This window comes from Salvelinus sp. IW2-2015, linkage group LG30, assembly GCF_002910315.2.
Source record: "Salvelinus sp. IW2-2015 linkage group LG30, ASM291031v2, whole genome shotgun sequence".
In the NCBI taxonomy this organism is placed as follows: domain Eukaryota; kingdom Metazoa; phylum Chordata; class Actinopteri; order Salmoniformes; family Salmonidae; genus Salvelinus; species Salvelinus sp. IW2-2015.
In genome coordinates this window covers 3,580,138-3,597,218 of record NC_036869.1, presented here as the reverse complement: position 1 = coordinate 3,597,218, position 17,081 = coordinate 3,580,138, and the positions used below count along the sequence as shown (strand labels likewise).

General features: G+C 45.1%; 1 pseudogene; it reads right to left on the bottom strand.

Moving 5' to 3' along the window:
* Positions 1 to 17,081, bottom strand: part of LOC111954784 (alpha-catulin-like) — a 115,145-nt pseudogene that overhangs the window by 26,030 nt on the left and 72,034 nt on the right.

The window sequence follows — 17,081 nt, the reverse complement described above, 5'->3', positions numbered from 1 at the left end:
TGTGGTGTTTACCTGTTACAGTGTGTGTTTACCTGTCAGTGTGTGTGTGTTACCTGTCAGAGTGTGTGTGTTTTACCGTGTCAGATGTGTGTCGTTACGTCGTGTGTGTGTGTTACCTGCAGTGTGTTGTGTTACTTGTAAGTGTCTGTTCTTTACCTGTCAGTGTGTGTTTTACCTGTCAGTGTGTGGTGTACCTGTCAGGGTTGGTGGTGTGTTTTACCTGTCAGTTTGTGTGTGTTTTATCTTTCAGTTGTGTGATGTGTTGTGGGTGTGTGTGTGTGTGTGTGTGTGTGTGGTGTGTGTGTGTGTGTGTGTGTGTGTGTGTGTGTGTGTGTGTGTGACTGTCAGTGGTGTGTGTGTGTGTTACTGTCATGTGTGTGTGTGTGTGTGTGTTACCTGTCAGTGTGTGTTGTGTTTACCTGTCAGTGTGTGTTTACGTGTGTTACCTGTCTGTGTGCTGTTACCTGTCAGGTGGTGTTACCTGGGGGCCGATGACGTGGAAGGTCTCCTCAGCGTGTATACAGGTGATCTCCAGAGGCTCTGTCCCCGAGAGTGACACAGCAGACGACAGTCTGGAACAGACAAAGAACATTCGGCGTCAACACTCAATATACTGGATATGAGCAGCAGACACAGACCTACATGTTGATGCCAACAACAGATCAAGATACTTATCTAAATGTTTCACATTGAAAAATACTATACAGGCTTCCAAGCCAGTAGCCCACACTCACACATGTCCATATACCTCAGGCATAAAGATGGATATGAGGTTGGTTTGCTGTGGATTGAATTGAATACTTTATTGTGCTTCAATGGTGACTTGATAAGGAGACTCAACAGACTTAAGTCAACCTCCCCAGTCCAGTGAGCTTCTCTCACCTCCACCAGCTGTTCTTTCTGCTCGCCGAGCGTCCGGGCGTACTCTGCCACAGCCTCCAGGTTGCCTCGCCCCGAGGCCTTTCAGGGCCCGCAGAGGCAGGTGTTCCGCATGCAGCTTCAGCAGGTCGCCGCCCGCCCCACCGCCACCTTATGAAGCTGGACGGAAGGAGAGGGGAAGAGAGGGGGTGAATATGTGTGTACGTTTTGTATCTTTTCTACGCCTGGCTCACAATAGTAGCAGAAAGAGAAACAATAGTAAGACAGAAAGAGAACACGGCAGAGGAGAGAAAGAGCAAGGCAGGAGAGAGGAGAGAAGAGAGAGAGAAGAGAGAGAGAGAGAGAGGAGAGAGAGGAGGAGAGAAGAGAGAGAGAGAGAGGAGGAGAGAGAGAGAGAGAGAGAGGAGAAGCAAGGCAGAGAGAAAGAGCAGTTGAGAGAGAGAGAAAGAGTAAGCGAGAGAGAGAGGAGAGCAAGACAGAGAGGAGCAGAGAAAGGAGCAAGGCAGAGAAGAGAAGGAGAGACGAGTAGAGAAGAGAGAGAAGGCAAGGCAGAGAGAGAAAAAGCATGGCAAGAGAGAAAGAGCAAGTCAGAGAGAGAAAGAGCAAGGCAGAGAGAGAAAGAACAAGTCAGAGAGAGAAAGAGTGAAAGGAATAGGGAGAGTGGCAGTGTACACTCTAGAGGATAAAGAGAAGAAGTAAACAGAGGGAGAGTGATGTGGGCATATCAAATATAAAAAAGAGCAAGAGCTACAGACAAACTGTGATGGAGTACAGAAAACTCCAGACATTTCTGCTCTAGGACTGAACCCCTTGGCATGCCAGACAGTGAAGCATTCTGGGTAGGAGCATAGGGTTACAGGACTCACCTCTCTGCGGAGTTCGTAGACACTTTGGCAGGTCTTCAGTATAGACAGCTCCATCTCCTCCGTGGCCTCTTTAGCATTTAGAGACTGCTTCTTGAAAGAAAGATAAAAACAAAAAGATGGAGTGGGAAAAGATAAGAGTTGTCACATAAATCATGGACTGCTGCCTTGGACGTGGCCTGTCTCTGCCGAGGAAGGAGAAGTCAGTTTCTGACCCACATGAGATCACACAGACCTGTTCAGTCCCTATCAGAGAGACAGAGAGAGGAGAGAGAGAGATCACTTGATTGCTTTGGCAATGTTAACATATGTTTCCCATGCCAATAAAGCCCTTGAATTTAATTGAGATCCCTTCTGCTTCACCAATAGCATGTAAAACATAATAGTTTCAGACACAGGTTCTTAGGCCAAGGAGACAGGTGGGCAGTACCAACCTTGCACAGACAGGATTAAAGCAGGGTGTCAAAACACTGTCAAACAAGCAGGAGGCATCAGATGATGTGTCTTTGACCCACTCACCACACCCCCTCATATCACTCTCTCGGTTTCCACTTAAATGAGTGGAGTAACACACCTTCTCACACCCTCTCTGTTTCTACTGAATTGAGTGGAGAAACACAAACAGACCCTGGGATCCAGCTAGTGACGCACGTTGTGGAAATGTGTCTCACTAGGGAACCAATCCTTCAGCGTGTTGTAGCTCTGATTCCATTCAATCTGTCAGTGGAACTGTGGCCTATACTTTCACATCGTTATACCAGCTTAAACCAAAAACACATTGTATAAAACCTCCAAGTTTCGGTATCCAAGGAGAATCTTTTGAGCGAGGTGTCAAGAGAGAGACAGAGAACACAATGTGTTCCGTGTTATCAGTGGAGTCAAGTGGATAGCTATTCATACATCGAGGCTGACTTCAAGTTAGATCTTACTCCTATATACTGCAACACCAGTGTTACACTAGTGTCACGACTTCCGCCGAAGTCGGCCCTTCTCCTTGTTCGGGTGGTGTTCGGCGGTCGACGTCACCGGCTTTCTAGTCACCATCGATCCATTTTTCAGTTTCGTTTTTTGTCTGTATTTTACACACCTGGTATCAATTCCCCCCATCATGTTCCCTATTTAACCCTCTGTCTTTCATTTATGTTTGTCCGTGATTGTTTGTACGTTAGGTGTTGTATTTGATACGTGTTCGTATCTGTTTCTTTTCCATTTGTGGAATTGTGCATATATTTTGAGTAAAAACTCTGTGGTTTCGCTCAGACCTGTGTCCTGCGTTTGACTCCAAACATTCTCCGCACACAACCCTGACAACTAGTGTATACACCTTTATGTTATACTAGGGACATTGTGTTTCCAAAGCTGGGACTGACAGTCAAGACTTGTGAAGAGCAGAATCAACAACCTCTACATAATCAAAACAGTTGCTTTGTGAGGTGTTACAGTTCACAGTTATCCATTGTTATGTAAATGCAAGCTGAAAAGTACCAGTGGCCTGGCTTTGGCCCCAAGTGAGAGCAGGTCTGCCAGAGACACGGGTACCGGCCCGCGTAGATGGAAACAGACAAGTCTGAGCCTTTTGGGTAAAACACTGGGGTAAATTCTGTATGGAAACACACCTATAGTGAATGAAGGAAAATAGTACTGCATAGTAGCATGCAGGAGGGTAGTGTGAAAAGGCTGGATATTCTATACTTCTCCACATTATCTGTAAACCTATCAACAGTACACAAGGTCATGCAACTACACTCCTGCAGTGTGATCCATTTGTCACCCAGAGAACCACTTGACAGCTCAAGAACATTCACTGACAATATAGAAAGGAGATACAGAGAGAAGGTGAATGTGTGTGTTCCAGGTCTCTCTTGAAAAAGAGATTTTTATCTCAACGAGACTAACCTGGTTAAATAAAGGTTTAATAAAATGTGCGTGAAAAGGAAAAGAGGTCTGTGGGTATTTGCACGTGTAAATGTGCATATGCATGTGTTAAATCATAACATACTGTATGTGTGCTCTTAACCATGAAGACGTATGACTACATATCTATCACATACGTGTGAGTACTTGTATACGTGTTTGTGTGTCCCTGTGTGTCTCTGTGCTTGTGTGTATGCATGTATGAGTGTTTATATGTGCGTGTATGCCCTGTGAACGGCCACATACCGCCTCTATCCAGGCTGTGATGAGCTGGTCAGTGTCCTGGCGGGCGAGCTGGCAGAGCTGCAGGATGCCCTCTCGGTGCTCGTGGCTGGTGTAGGCCGAGTCAGTGAAGTCCTCCATCCTCTCCACCACCGCCTCTAGCTGGCCAGACAGAGCCTGGTGGGGCAGCAAGTACAGACCCTCACGCAGACCTTCCACGTTGGACTGGGATCACAGACAGAGACACATACATACACACAGAGAAAAACACAGAGACAGAGACACAGGCAGGGAGAAACATACAGAGAGAGACACAGCGACAGAGACACCGACAGAGACATAAAGACACAGACAGAGAGAAACAGACAGAGAGAGACACAGCGACAGAGACACAGAGAGAGACACAGAGACACAGACAGAGACACAGAGAGAGACACAGACATAGAGACACAGAGACAATAGTGAATATAAAAACTATTTGACATGCCAAAAATTGAATTGACACAGGCAGAGACAGAGACACAGGCAGAGACAGAGAAGATCATTAGAAAGCTCTATGATCTCTGTTGCAGTCTATTATCCAGTTCAAAAACAAGCTAGGATAATTGACTTATTCTAAAGAACTCGCACAGAACTCCTAGCATACTTCATCTTTGTATGTAGAGGCCTAAAGCGGCATACTGTATTAACACAGGCAAGTACAGTGTTATAACACATTGTTGCGTTGTACTTAGAAACGTGTTTTGCTCCCACAAAGTGGGACAAAAAACAACAACATATGGAAGGAGCCCCCAGGCTCGGTCCTCCCCTGTCGTCCCACCTTGAAGTCCTTGATGCCGGTGTAAATGCTGAGGGGAAGGACCTTGGTCTCCCCGCAGGGCCGAGCGTCCGTCACGATCTCCATGACCTGCTCCAGGGCGAAACGCATGCGGTGAAACACGGCGTCTTTGTTGATACGTGCCGACTCGCAGTCAGGGTGTCTGAGACACGTCTGCAGGGAGGAGAGAGACTCATGGTTTTATAAGTATCTGGCACATGATTTCAAAACCAAGTAGCAGATGAAGAAACAGTCCATGTTTGAAATCAATTGTAGTAATACAGTCCCTCTATCTCGTATATACAGTTGAAGTCGGAAGTTTACATACACTTAGGTTGGAGTCATTAAAACTCATTTTTCAACCACTCCACACATTTCTTGTTAACAAACTATAGTTTTGGCAAGTCGGTTAGGACATCTACTTTGTGCGTGACACAAGTCATTTTTCCAACAATTGCTTACAGACAGATTATTTCACTTATAATTCACTGTATCACAATTCAAGTAGGTCAGAAGTTTACATACACTAAGTTGACTGTGCCTTTAATCCGCATGGAAAATTCCAGAAAATGGTGTCATGGCTTTAGAAGCTTCTGATAGGCTAAATGACATAATTTGAGTCAATTGGAGGTGTACCTGTGGATGTATTTCAAGGCCTACCTTCAAACTCAGTGCCTCTTTGCTTGACATCATTGGAATATCAAAAGAAATCAGTCAAGACCTCAGAAAGACCTCAGGTTCATCCTTGGGAGCAATTTCCAAATGCCTGAAGGTACCACGTTCATCTGTACAAACAATAGCACGCAAGTACAAACACCATGGGACCACACAGCCGTCATACCACTCAGGAAGGAGATGTGTCTCCTAGAGATGAACGTACTTTTGTGCGAAAAGTGCAAATCAATCCCAGAACAACAGCAAAGGACCTTGTGAAGACGCTGGAGGAAACAGGTACAAAAGTATCTTTATCCACAGTAAAACGAGACCTATATCGACATAACCTGAAAGGCCGCTCAGCAAGGAAGAAGCCACTGCTCCAAAACCGCCATAAAAAAGCCAGACTACGGTTTGCAACTGCACATGGGGACAAAGATCGTACTTTTTGGAGAAAGGTCCTCTGGTCTGATAAAACAAAAATAGGACTGTTTGGCCATAATGACCATCGTTATGTTTGGAGGGAAAAGGGGGAGGCTTGCAAGCCGAAGAACACCATTCAACCGTGAAGGAAGGGGGTGGCAGCATCATGTTGTGGGGGTGCTTTGCTGTAGGAGGGACTGGTGCACTTCACAAAATAGATGGCATCATGAGGCAGGAAAATTATGTGGATATATTGAAGCAACATCTCAAGACATCAGTCAGGAAGTTAAAGCTTGGTCGCAAATGGGTCTTCCAAATGGATAATGACCCCAAGCATACTTCCAAAGTTGTGGCAAAATGGCTGAAGGACAACAAAGTCAAGGTATTGGAGTGGCCATCACAAAGCCCTGACCTCAATCCTATAGAACATTTGTGGGCAGAACTGAAAAAGGCGTGTGCGAGCAAGGAGGCCTACAAACCTGACTCAGTTACACCAGCTCTGTCAGGAGGAATGGGCCAAAATTCACACAACTTATTGTGGGAAGCTTGTGGAAGGCTACCCGAAACGTTTGACCCAAGTTAAACAATTTAAAGGCAATGCTACCAAATACTAATTGAGTGTATATCAACTTCTGACCCATTGGGAATGTGATGAAAGTTTGGGAATGTGATGAATTCCCATTGGGAATGTGATGAAAGCCACACGGTCCCGTGTGGCTCAGTTGGTAGAGCATGGCGCTTGCAACGCCAGGGTTGTGGGTTCATTCCCCACGGGGGGACCAGGATGAATATGTATGAACTTTTCAATTTGTAAGTCGCTCTGGATAAGAGTGTCTGCTAAATGACTTAAATGTAAATGAAAGAAATAAAAGCTGAAATAAATAATTCTCTCTACTATTATTCTGACATTTCACATTCTTAAAATGAAGTGGTGATCCTAACTGACCTAAGGGGATTTTTACTAGGATTAAATGTCAGGAATTGTGAGAACAGAGTTGAAATGTATTTGGCTAAAGTGTATGTAAACGTCCGACTTCAAATGTGTATTTAACATAAAAACTATGTTTTAGGTGAGAAGTTAGACTGATTTGATTCCAAAAAAGAATGAAAATTCACATGACCACCATAAGGCCTAATTTCACCCATGCAGTACTAAGGTTTTCCAGCTCACAGCTTTGACCTACTACATTAGCAGTAGTGGTAGGATGTACATACCTTGGACGCAGTGAGCAGCATCATGGTGCATTTCTCCAGCACTGCTCTGGCTGCTGCCATCCTGGCCTTCTTATTCTCGTCCTTCAGGTCCTAAATGACAGAGACCAACACTGGACAGTTAAGCTGTGTTCACATTGACAGTTTGAAGTCACTCAAATCCTATATATTTGCATATCTGATTTGAATCTGTTCTTTTTCCTGCAGCCTCAACAGTCAAAAAGCAGATGGAATCTAATATTTCAAGACACATTTCACCTTCATAGGTGGTTTGAAGTCAGATACAAATCTGATTCCTGCCCATGTGACTTGTGTCTGAAAGGTCAAATGTGATGTTTTTGTCCTAAAGTGGTTGTTTGGAATATCTTGTTGCTTGCTAGCTATTCTGTTAACAGTTTGACAAGAACATGTGGCAGCTAACTAGCTTGTTAACTTCTTATGGCTGAGATCCCGTTAACGGGGTGCACTCCCAGGAATCCCAGTTCCACAATAAATGTTTGTTTGTTCGATAAAGTCCATAATTTATGTCCTTTTTGTTCGCGCCTTGAGTTCACAAATCCAAATTCACGAGGCGCAGGTCAGACGAAGAGTCAAAAAATACCATTACAGTTCGTAGAAACATGTCAAACGATGTATAGAATCAATCTTTAGGATGTTTTTAACATAAATCTTCAATAATGTTTCAACCGGAATATTCCTTTGTCTTCAGAAATGCAATGGAATGCAGGTTGCTCTCACGGGAGAGCGCATGATCAGCTCATGGCAGACACCTGACTCAAAGAGCTCTCATTCCCTCATCCTACACAGTAGAAGCTTGAAACAAGGTTCTAAAGACTGTTGACATCTAGTGGAAGCCGTAGGAAGTACAATCGGACCCCATAGACACTGTATATTCGACAGGCAATGAGTTGAAAAACTACAAACCTCAGATTTCCCCCTTCCTGGTTGGATTTTTTCTCAGGTGTTTGCCTGCCATATGAGTTCTGTTATACTCACAGACATCATTCAAACAGTTTTAGAAACGTCAGAGTGTGTTCTATCCAAATCCACTAATAATATGCATATCTTAGCTTCTGGGCCTGAGTAGCAGGCAGTTTACTCTGGGCACCTTATTCATCCAAGCTACTCAATACCCAGCCATAAGAAGTTAATTGTTTACAAACAAATTAGTGAATGTGACAGAAAGCTAAACAGCTACCTAGCTAGCTAGTTGACTGCTGTTGCTAGCCAAAAAGGATTCATTTTGAAAGTTGGATCATCTTATCCTTTGAGGCTTTAACTTCTCTTGGGTAGGGGGCAGTATTTTCACCTCCGGATGAAAAGCGTGCCCAAAGTAAACTGCCTGTTACTCAGGCCCAAAAGCTAGAATATGCATATAATTGGTAGATTTGGATAGAAAACACTCTCAGGTTTCTAAAACTGTTAAAATACTGTCTGTGAGTATAACAGAACTGATATGGCAGGCAAAACCCCGAGGACAAACCATCCAGGAAAAATAAAAATTAAGGTCATAGGATTTTTCAATGGTTTTCTATGGGATACCCTTATTAATAGGAACCTGGTTGCAGTTCCTATGGCTTCCACTAGATGTCAACAGTCTTTAGAAATTGTTCGATGTTTTTCTTTTAAGAAATTAAGAAGTAGTGCTATTCATTGTAAGTGTCACTCCGGGTGGACTCTACTGTTTTGGTGCGAGTGAACTGGAGCACGCTTCACATTGTTTTTATCCGGTATTAGAAACAGTTTATTCCGTCTTGAATTTTATCGATTATTTACATTTTAGTGAATGTTGGATTAGGAACGTTGTTTGAAATGTTTGGACCAAGTTTACAGGTAACTTATTAGATACTTTATAGGCATGTTGGGCGAGTTGAAACCGGTGTATTTCTGAATCAAACGCGCCAAATAAATTGACATTTTTGGGACATAAAGAAGGACATTATCGAACAAAAGGACCATTTGTGATGTTTCTGGGACATTTTGGAGTGCCAACAGAAGAAGATCTTCAAAGGTAAGGCATTAATTATATCGCTATTTCTGACTTTTGTGACGCACCTGCCTGGTTGAAATATGATTTTCATGTGTTTGTATGCGGGGCGCTGTCCTCAGATAATTGCATGCTTTGCTTTCGCCGTAAACACAGCGGCTGGATTAACAAGAAGTTAAGCTTTATTTTGATATATAACACATATATTTTCAAGAATGTTAAATATTGGAATTTGGTATTTTTGAATTTCGCGCTCTGCAATTTCACCGGATGTTGGCCAGGTGGGACGCTACCGCCCCACCTGCCCATAAGAAGTTAAAAGTGTTTAAAACACGCAGATTTTGAACATTCAAAGCAACTGGGAAACGTCCATGGCAGACACTGTTGTCACCTTAGCATGCTACATAACTTCTGAGTGATAGGAAGCACGTGCACCACCACAAATCAGTCTATACCACTGTGTATACACCCATCGTTACTATGACAACTAGCGCAGCCATGTCAGCAAATAACTGCTGTCTGAACAAACACAAATCCAATTTGGTCACGTAACTTGCTGTTTGGACAGTCAGTAGTCCAAAAGTGATTTTCAATATTAAGGCATACAGTGTGAACAAGGCTTAAGAGAAGAAGCTTCCCTTCAGGTCCAAAAGGACAGAGACCAACACTGTGCAGTTAGAGAAGTAGCAGGTTCCCAAACTTCTCTGATTTGTGAGTGTGACCCAGTTAAAGCCTTTTGAATGATCTTGTGAGCCACTGAATAGACAGAACCATTTCTCAAGCTTAAATACAACACGACTGACAGTGACCTACCAGCACCAGTGGGCTCTGACGCAAGTCTCAAACCCACTCTGACTCAGTGGGGTCTGACCCTACCAGTGGTCTGGACTAGTGGACCAAGGCCACATCCCAAATGGCACCCTATTCACCATATAGTGCACTTCCTAAAGAGCATGCTGAATACATATGGACCACATTCCTATGATGGGAAAGATATGTCAGAGTTATTAGGCTATGTTAAGTTAAAGCCCAGTTCTCAGGCCATCAGAGTTCTTACTCATAGACCAACCTGGTGAAGCACGACTCAATGCAGTAGATAACATTACGCAGTCGGCAGGAGACTAGATATCTCAGTAACATCCATGGACTCTCTCTCCTCTCTCTGTGTTTCAAAGACTTAGCCTCCAGTAGGGATTTTGTGTGTGTGTGTGTGTGTGTGTGTGTGTGTGTGTGGGTGTGTGTGTGTGTGTGTGTGTGTGTGTGTGTGTTGTGTGTGTGTGTGTGTGTGTGTGTGTGTGTGTAGTGTGTGTGTGTGTGTGTGTGTTCTGTGTGTGTGTGTGTGCCCTGTGCGCTACGTGCGTGTTTTCGGAGAGGCTGAATCGACTTCTCGAGGCGCAGAGCCATGGATTACTAAGGAGATGTGGATGATGTGTTATTATATTTCCCCTGCTCTTCGGCTAGGTTAGGCTCTCAATAGAAGAGCCAGGAGATTTCCAGACGGAAGAGAGAGATGGGGACGTGGCATGTTTGCGTAAACACCCCTTTAAACAAAAAAGCAAGGCGAAGGAAAAGCCTGAATATTATCCGTTCTCTCCCTACACGCAGCACAGCGATAACACTTTTCATCAGCCCTAGCTTAGTGCAGATCGGTTAAACCATAGCCCTGTATCCCAAATGGCAACCTATCCCTGTCTATGCTTAAGCCATTGCGGCTTGCGGGAACAGGGAATAGAGCCCATTAGGCGATGCATACAAAGAGACTGTGTATGAATCAATTGCATGCATTAGCAAGAACTGACACTACAGCGGAACACCAGAGGTTTTCTGGCCTCATTATTCTTGTAAAACTTTTTGGGCTTCTAATATATATATGACACTGGTGCACTTATATATTCAAATCAGAGAGTTTGTTTTGCATTTGAAGGTCAAAATGTATCCAAGGCCCATTCAACATTCTGCTTTCATATGTAAACGCTCCTTTGATATGCGAGTCAGATTCGACCCCATTTTTTTAAAGCCGTTTGGCTAAACACACACAAACACACAACACACACACACACACACCACACACACACACACACACACCACACCACACACACACACACACACACACACACACACACACACACACACACACACACACACACAAACACACACAACAGCACACAACACACACACACCACTCTCCTAGCCGGTGCCAGAAGCCCCGGCAGTGTATCTCTGGGTTGTGTGTGTGTTGTGTGTGTCGTTGTGTGTGTGTCTGTGTGTGTGTGGTGTGTGTGTGTGTGTGTGTGTGTGTGTGTGTGTGCGCGTGCGTCTGGGTAGCAGGGGCTCGTCACACACACCCTGCTATCTGTGTCATCTCGCTGTCTGAGTGGATGTGGAGCCAACAGCACACGGCACTGTACACAATCTGGAGGGTCTCACTCCCCCCTCTCTCTCTCTGGACAGACTGTGTTTATCAAGAGCTGATAAAGAGTGGAGAGGCACATAGTGTTTGGTAGGATGACATAGTGTTTGGGAGGATGACAGTGTGTTTGGTAGGATGGGGGGAAAGAAGGAAGACTTTTCCCAATACACGATCAGAGAGGGATGATACTCACATTCTGTCTGTCCCCGGTCAGGTGGGCGAACTCCACCATCTGATTCCCGAACTGGCTGAAGATCTGGACAAACTCCTGGAAGGTGCTCACTCTCTCCAGCTGCTCCAAGGTTACTAGCACCTGGGAAGATCAGGAACACTATTACAGTAACTACCATTGGCTCCCACACCTACACATTACACACAACAACTCTTGAATTAAACACAAAATACCACATGCTGAACTCAAAGATGGTACATTTCTTTCTGCCAGAACCATGTCTTGAGGGAGCAAAGTTGCTGTGAGAGATGTTACTACTTTGACACGTCAGACTGCCTTTGCTGCTGGCAAAATTCTGCTTTGAGATATGTGAACGAGGTAGCAAAGCAAATTCTTAATGTGGGCCTCGCCATACAAGTGATGGCCATTCATTTCACTTTCCACGCTTTCCAGCCGCAGTGTTCAGTAGAGCAGTTTGTCATGACTGATTGACTGAGACGACACGGAGGACCTGTCTGTCGAAACAGGAAAAGGTCACAGTGACAAGAAGTGGTATTGTCTCCCAATCGTCTGGTGAACGGGGAAATAGGAAGGAGGATTAATGGTGGTGTCACCATGTCTCAGGAGTTATCACAATGGCCTTGGGGCTGAGTGGGGCATCTGAAAAACCAATCAGATCACAATGATTTACCCCAATCACCTCTACTGTACACAATGGAACACACATGGTGGGGTAAAGGGTAGCCTGTGATACGTCTGCAATACAGACGGAACTCCGTGTTGCATGAAGGTGTGTTAAAAGGGTAACCTGGGATCTGTCTGCAATACAGACGGAACTCCGTGTTGCATNAACCTGGGATCTGTCTGCAATACAGACGGAACTCCGTGTTGCATAAAGGTGTGTTAAAAGGGTAACCTGGGATCTGTCTGCAATACAGACGGAACAGAACCCATGATGTATGAAGGTGTATTAATGTATACAATAGTTACAGGAATGACTATTGTCATGAAAATGTAGAAATCATTAGCTTACTACGTCTTCAGCTACTTTATAAGACACGTACCTTGATAACATGCTACTAGTGAACTGTACTGCATTTAGATACAACTTTGTCTGACACATGCAACACTGAACAAACTCAGCCGATGCATAATGCATCAAACCTACAACACCTCTCAGACCCCCCCAAAACATCAGGAAATATGGATCTATTATAAAACAGTGTGATCCATCCATCCGGAGTAGTGTGTGTGTGTGTGTTCATGTGTGTGTGTGTGTGTGTGTGTGTGTGTGTGTGTGAGAGAGAGAGTGGCTTGGCTCTAGGAGGGTAAACAGTAGTGACATCCTGCAAGCCAGGCAGGAGCTCTATGCTGTTATCAGACAGACACAGGGTTCAAAATTGAATTGTGTTTGCCAGTAATGGGAGCAGACCTGTCGCCCGTCTGTCCAAACAGGCCTTACTGGACGTGATTAGGCCCTTACACTCTGTGTATGTGTGTGTGTGTGTGTGTGCCCCCTCGCCTCTAAGAGCCATACACACACACACAGCACATCCCGTTCCTAAAAGCAGCAGGAATAGAAACAGGGCCTGGTCCTTTTATGTGAATGTGCTGCTACTCCCCCACCATTATCTCCACAGCAGCAGAGGAGTTCTCCTGTACTGTATCATGGAGCTCAGATAGGATCTGAAAGACTGGAAGGAGGATGGAGTTGCCAGTGCTGTGTGTGTGTGTGTGTGTGTGTGTGTGTGTGTGTGTGTGTGTGTGTGTGTGTGTGTGTGTGTGTGTGTTGTGTGGTGACTGGTAGGCCCGGGGCTGTGCAACTGGTTGATAGAGCGTGGTGAGATGCTGAGGTGGGTCTGGCATCGGGATAGCTAACCCTATATAGTGTATTATACAACTCCTTGATTGTGTGGTCAATATCGGACAAGCGGTTAACTAACTTAATGATCTGGTTGGATGAAATGACGATGGTACGCTGTGTTTGTGTCTCTGTCAATCTACTGTCGAGAGCTACAGTGCGCAGCTCGTTCAGACCAGGAATAGTGGAATATCTTACATTCTATTTGCGTGCAGAGAGTGATGATTAACTGTCTTAAGTCATGACGATGCGGTCTCGGAGACAGAGCGACTTTGGACTCAGACGGAGGAAGAGGAGACGATCAAAATTAGCGGGCTACAGTCGCGCCACCCTTTATAGAATCACCATGCGTTGTAACGCGTTTCTATACTTGTATTATCAGTTGATTTGTGCGTGGTTCCGGGGTTCTGGGCTTTGCCAACAGCTAAGGAAGGGCGATGCACCCGTCTTTCAACGGCACGTGCAGCTAATAGCTCCTTTGTCAGCTGGGCTATCTTGGCATGCCCTAGAGGACAAAAAAAGACGCAGAAGGAGGGATGGAATAAATGGTTTTTCAGTTTAGAGTCCGACCGGAGTATGTTTGTTTGGCGCCCTGATAGCTCCACAATTACCGCATTTTTCTGTGGGGAGTTGTGGGCATCACATAGAAATCTTCTTACCGATACCCCAATATATTCCATTCAGAGCTCTGGATACTCATTTCTTCACAGGGGAGCTAGACAATTAGTTTAGCCAAAGGTGAATATAGAGAGAGTGATAAATTGGGGAACAAGTGTAATATTTTCCAACCTAATGAATTTATCTCACTAGAGAGTTTGCATTCAGAAGAGCAACCACTGTCCGATTAGAAATAGACTGTTGTAGTTTCCTACTTCAAAATGTCTGATTTGCTTATCATTGTGAATTAATGAGCACCATCTGGAGAATGGCTGCAAGTGTTCGGATAAGCATGAGTTCCCTTTTTTTTCATTGTGATATATTAATATGATATATTGGTTATCGGTGGAGGAGGAGAAAGTAAGCTATTATACATGGTACAGACTAGCAGGGTGCAAATGGTGTGATGACTGAATCCGAATCAGTGGGAGTAAGTAGGCAGAGAGAAGAGGGAGGTGGATGATGTGATCAGGAGGAGAAGTAAAGAGGAGGAGAAGCGGAGTGTATGGATGAATCAGGAGCGAGTAAGAGGAGGAGGGGGGAGGGTGATGATGACAGGAGGAGTAAGAGGGAGGAGAAGGGTGGAAGTGATGTTTGATTCAGGTAGGAGGTAAGGAGGAGGAGAAGGGGGAGGGTTGATGATGTAGATCAGCGGAGTAAGAGGAGGAGAAGGGGGAGGGTTGATGATGATCGGAGAGTAGAGGAGAGAGGGGAGGGTGATGATGTTGATCAGACAGAGGAGTAAGAGGAAGAGAGGGTGGATGATGTTGATTTTGTCAGCTGGAGGAGTAGAGGAGAAGGGGAGGGGTGATGATGTAAGATCAGGAGAGTAAGAGGAGGAGAACGGGGGAGGTGATGATGTTTATCAGGAGGAGAAAGAGGAGGAGAAGGGGAGGGTGATTGATGTTTATTCAGGAGGATAAGAGGAGGACACGGGGAGGCGTGATGATGATTTTCAGGGGGGAGTAAGAGGAGGAGAAGGGGGAGGGTGATATGATTGATCAGGAGGAGGAAGAGGAAGAGAAGGGGGATGGTGATGATGTTGATCAGGAGGAGTAAGAGGAGAAGGGGGAGGGTGATGATCAGGAGGAGTAAGAGGAGGAGAAGGGGGATGGTGATGATGATCAAATCTATAGGAATTGTTCTATATCATTCAGCATAGAAACACCATACAACATTTTCAGAGGTACCATGTATAGTACATTATCACTTTATCTAAATGTTCTAATACTTGGTCATATTTCTTCACAGTGGTTTCATGCAGACCCCATTATCCAAAAACTTGTTCAAAGTTGCATAAACTAAAAAGTGACATCCAGAATTCAGCTCCACTTTGTTTGAGAGCTAAAACCCTTTAGGTTCCCTTCCCATTGTGCCCTATGTGACAATTGAGAGGCTCCTCCCCTCCCTTCTCTTCTCCTCTCCTCTGCTCTCCTGTGAGTCAACGGTAGCACCATAAACCCCAGTGGGAACATCTCATCCTGGACAGGCTTATATTCAGCTCGGTGGCACTGCAGCAATGTGATGCCAGCCAATGCTAGGGCCAGCTGGCACGCCCTCTGAGCGGCATGACCAGGCCATTTCAAACTGAGAGGCTGGTACACTGGAGGGTCGCTAATTCCTTCACGAAACTCCGAAACAACCCTGGGTGGACAACGGAGAAGTAAAACCAACATACAAATATTGGGCTGAAGAACCATAACCAAAATAGTCTCGGGCAGTAGAGAGAGAGCGAGAGAAAGCGAGAGAGAAAGGGGGGGTGAAGAGAGAGACTTGTATCACCTTGGCTGCATGGTTTGGCTCCTTGTTTGGGTTTGCTTGCAATCCAAAATAAAGTGCACCGACGCACTGATTGCATTCGACAGCCCCTTGTGGATGCCAGAATCCCCCAAACCAGCTGAAACACTCAGCCTAGCTCACAAATAATGTTGCTGAACATCAGAATACGGTCCAGAAGCTGCATGGAGTTTGATTAAGCTATGCCAAATTTCCCCTGTTACACTTGTAACAGTGTTGCTCATTCGTCTTCTTGTTCTCTTTATCGCTAAGATCTCTTTTTATGGGAATTGTTTGTTTTCTGCTGCTTGGTATTCAAATGGGATGAACACTTGAAATGATTAAAACCTGTGGAGTCTTGTAACTGACTGAGTCCTGACCATAAAAAGAGTCTTGTAACAGGGTGATTGTGATATTATGTAGTCTACAGCCTGCAGGTTGCACTGACATACACCGTTTGAGAGATACAGGACCGTGGTGCACTTTTACACACTTACTATCCAAAACTGTCAATACAGTATCTGCCTCCTAAAACCTTAGCTAGCGGCATAATTTGTTTGGTCTGGTCAAGCAGAACAGATTGAAGCCAACAACTCTGCCTCATTGCCTCCTCTCTACGACATCGCCCCATGATGGAGATCACCAAATTAAAGTAATGTAATCACCTTTTTTATTTATTTCATTACGCTTCTTGCCTGCCTGCCTCCATCTTCCTTGTTTGCTTCCCTCACTCCCTGCCTGCCTCCCTGTGTCTTTGCCTGCCTGCCTGCCTGCCTGCCTCCCTGTGTCTTTGTCTGTGCTCCTGTGTCTTTTGGCTGCCTGCTGCCTGCTCCGCCTGTGTCTTTGGCTGGCTTGGCCTGCCTCTGGCTCTGTGTTCTTTGCCTGCCTGCCTGCCTGCCTCCCTGTGTCTTTGCCTGCCTGCCTGCCTGCCTGCCTCCCTGCGCTGGAGGAGGTCCGCTTAGTCTCTTCCTCCCTCTGGTTACACTTTGAGAGGCCGTCAATCCTTCTCCTCTTCCCGCAGATTTAAAGCTTTACCTTCCTTTCCTTTCCCCTTCTTTCTTTCTTTTCATCACAGAGAAGACAACTTCATTCCGTCCCAGAATGACGGAGGGAAAAGTTCACTTTCTGTCTTTTTAACGGTGAAGGTAAAATATTCCCTCAATAGAGTGAACAAGGTAAGAAAACGGAAGAAAGGAGGAGTGGAAGGAATAAAATTGGCCACAGTGGGCCACTC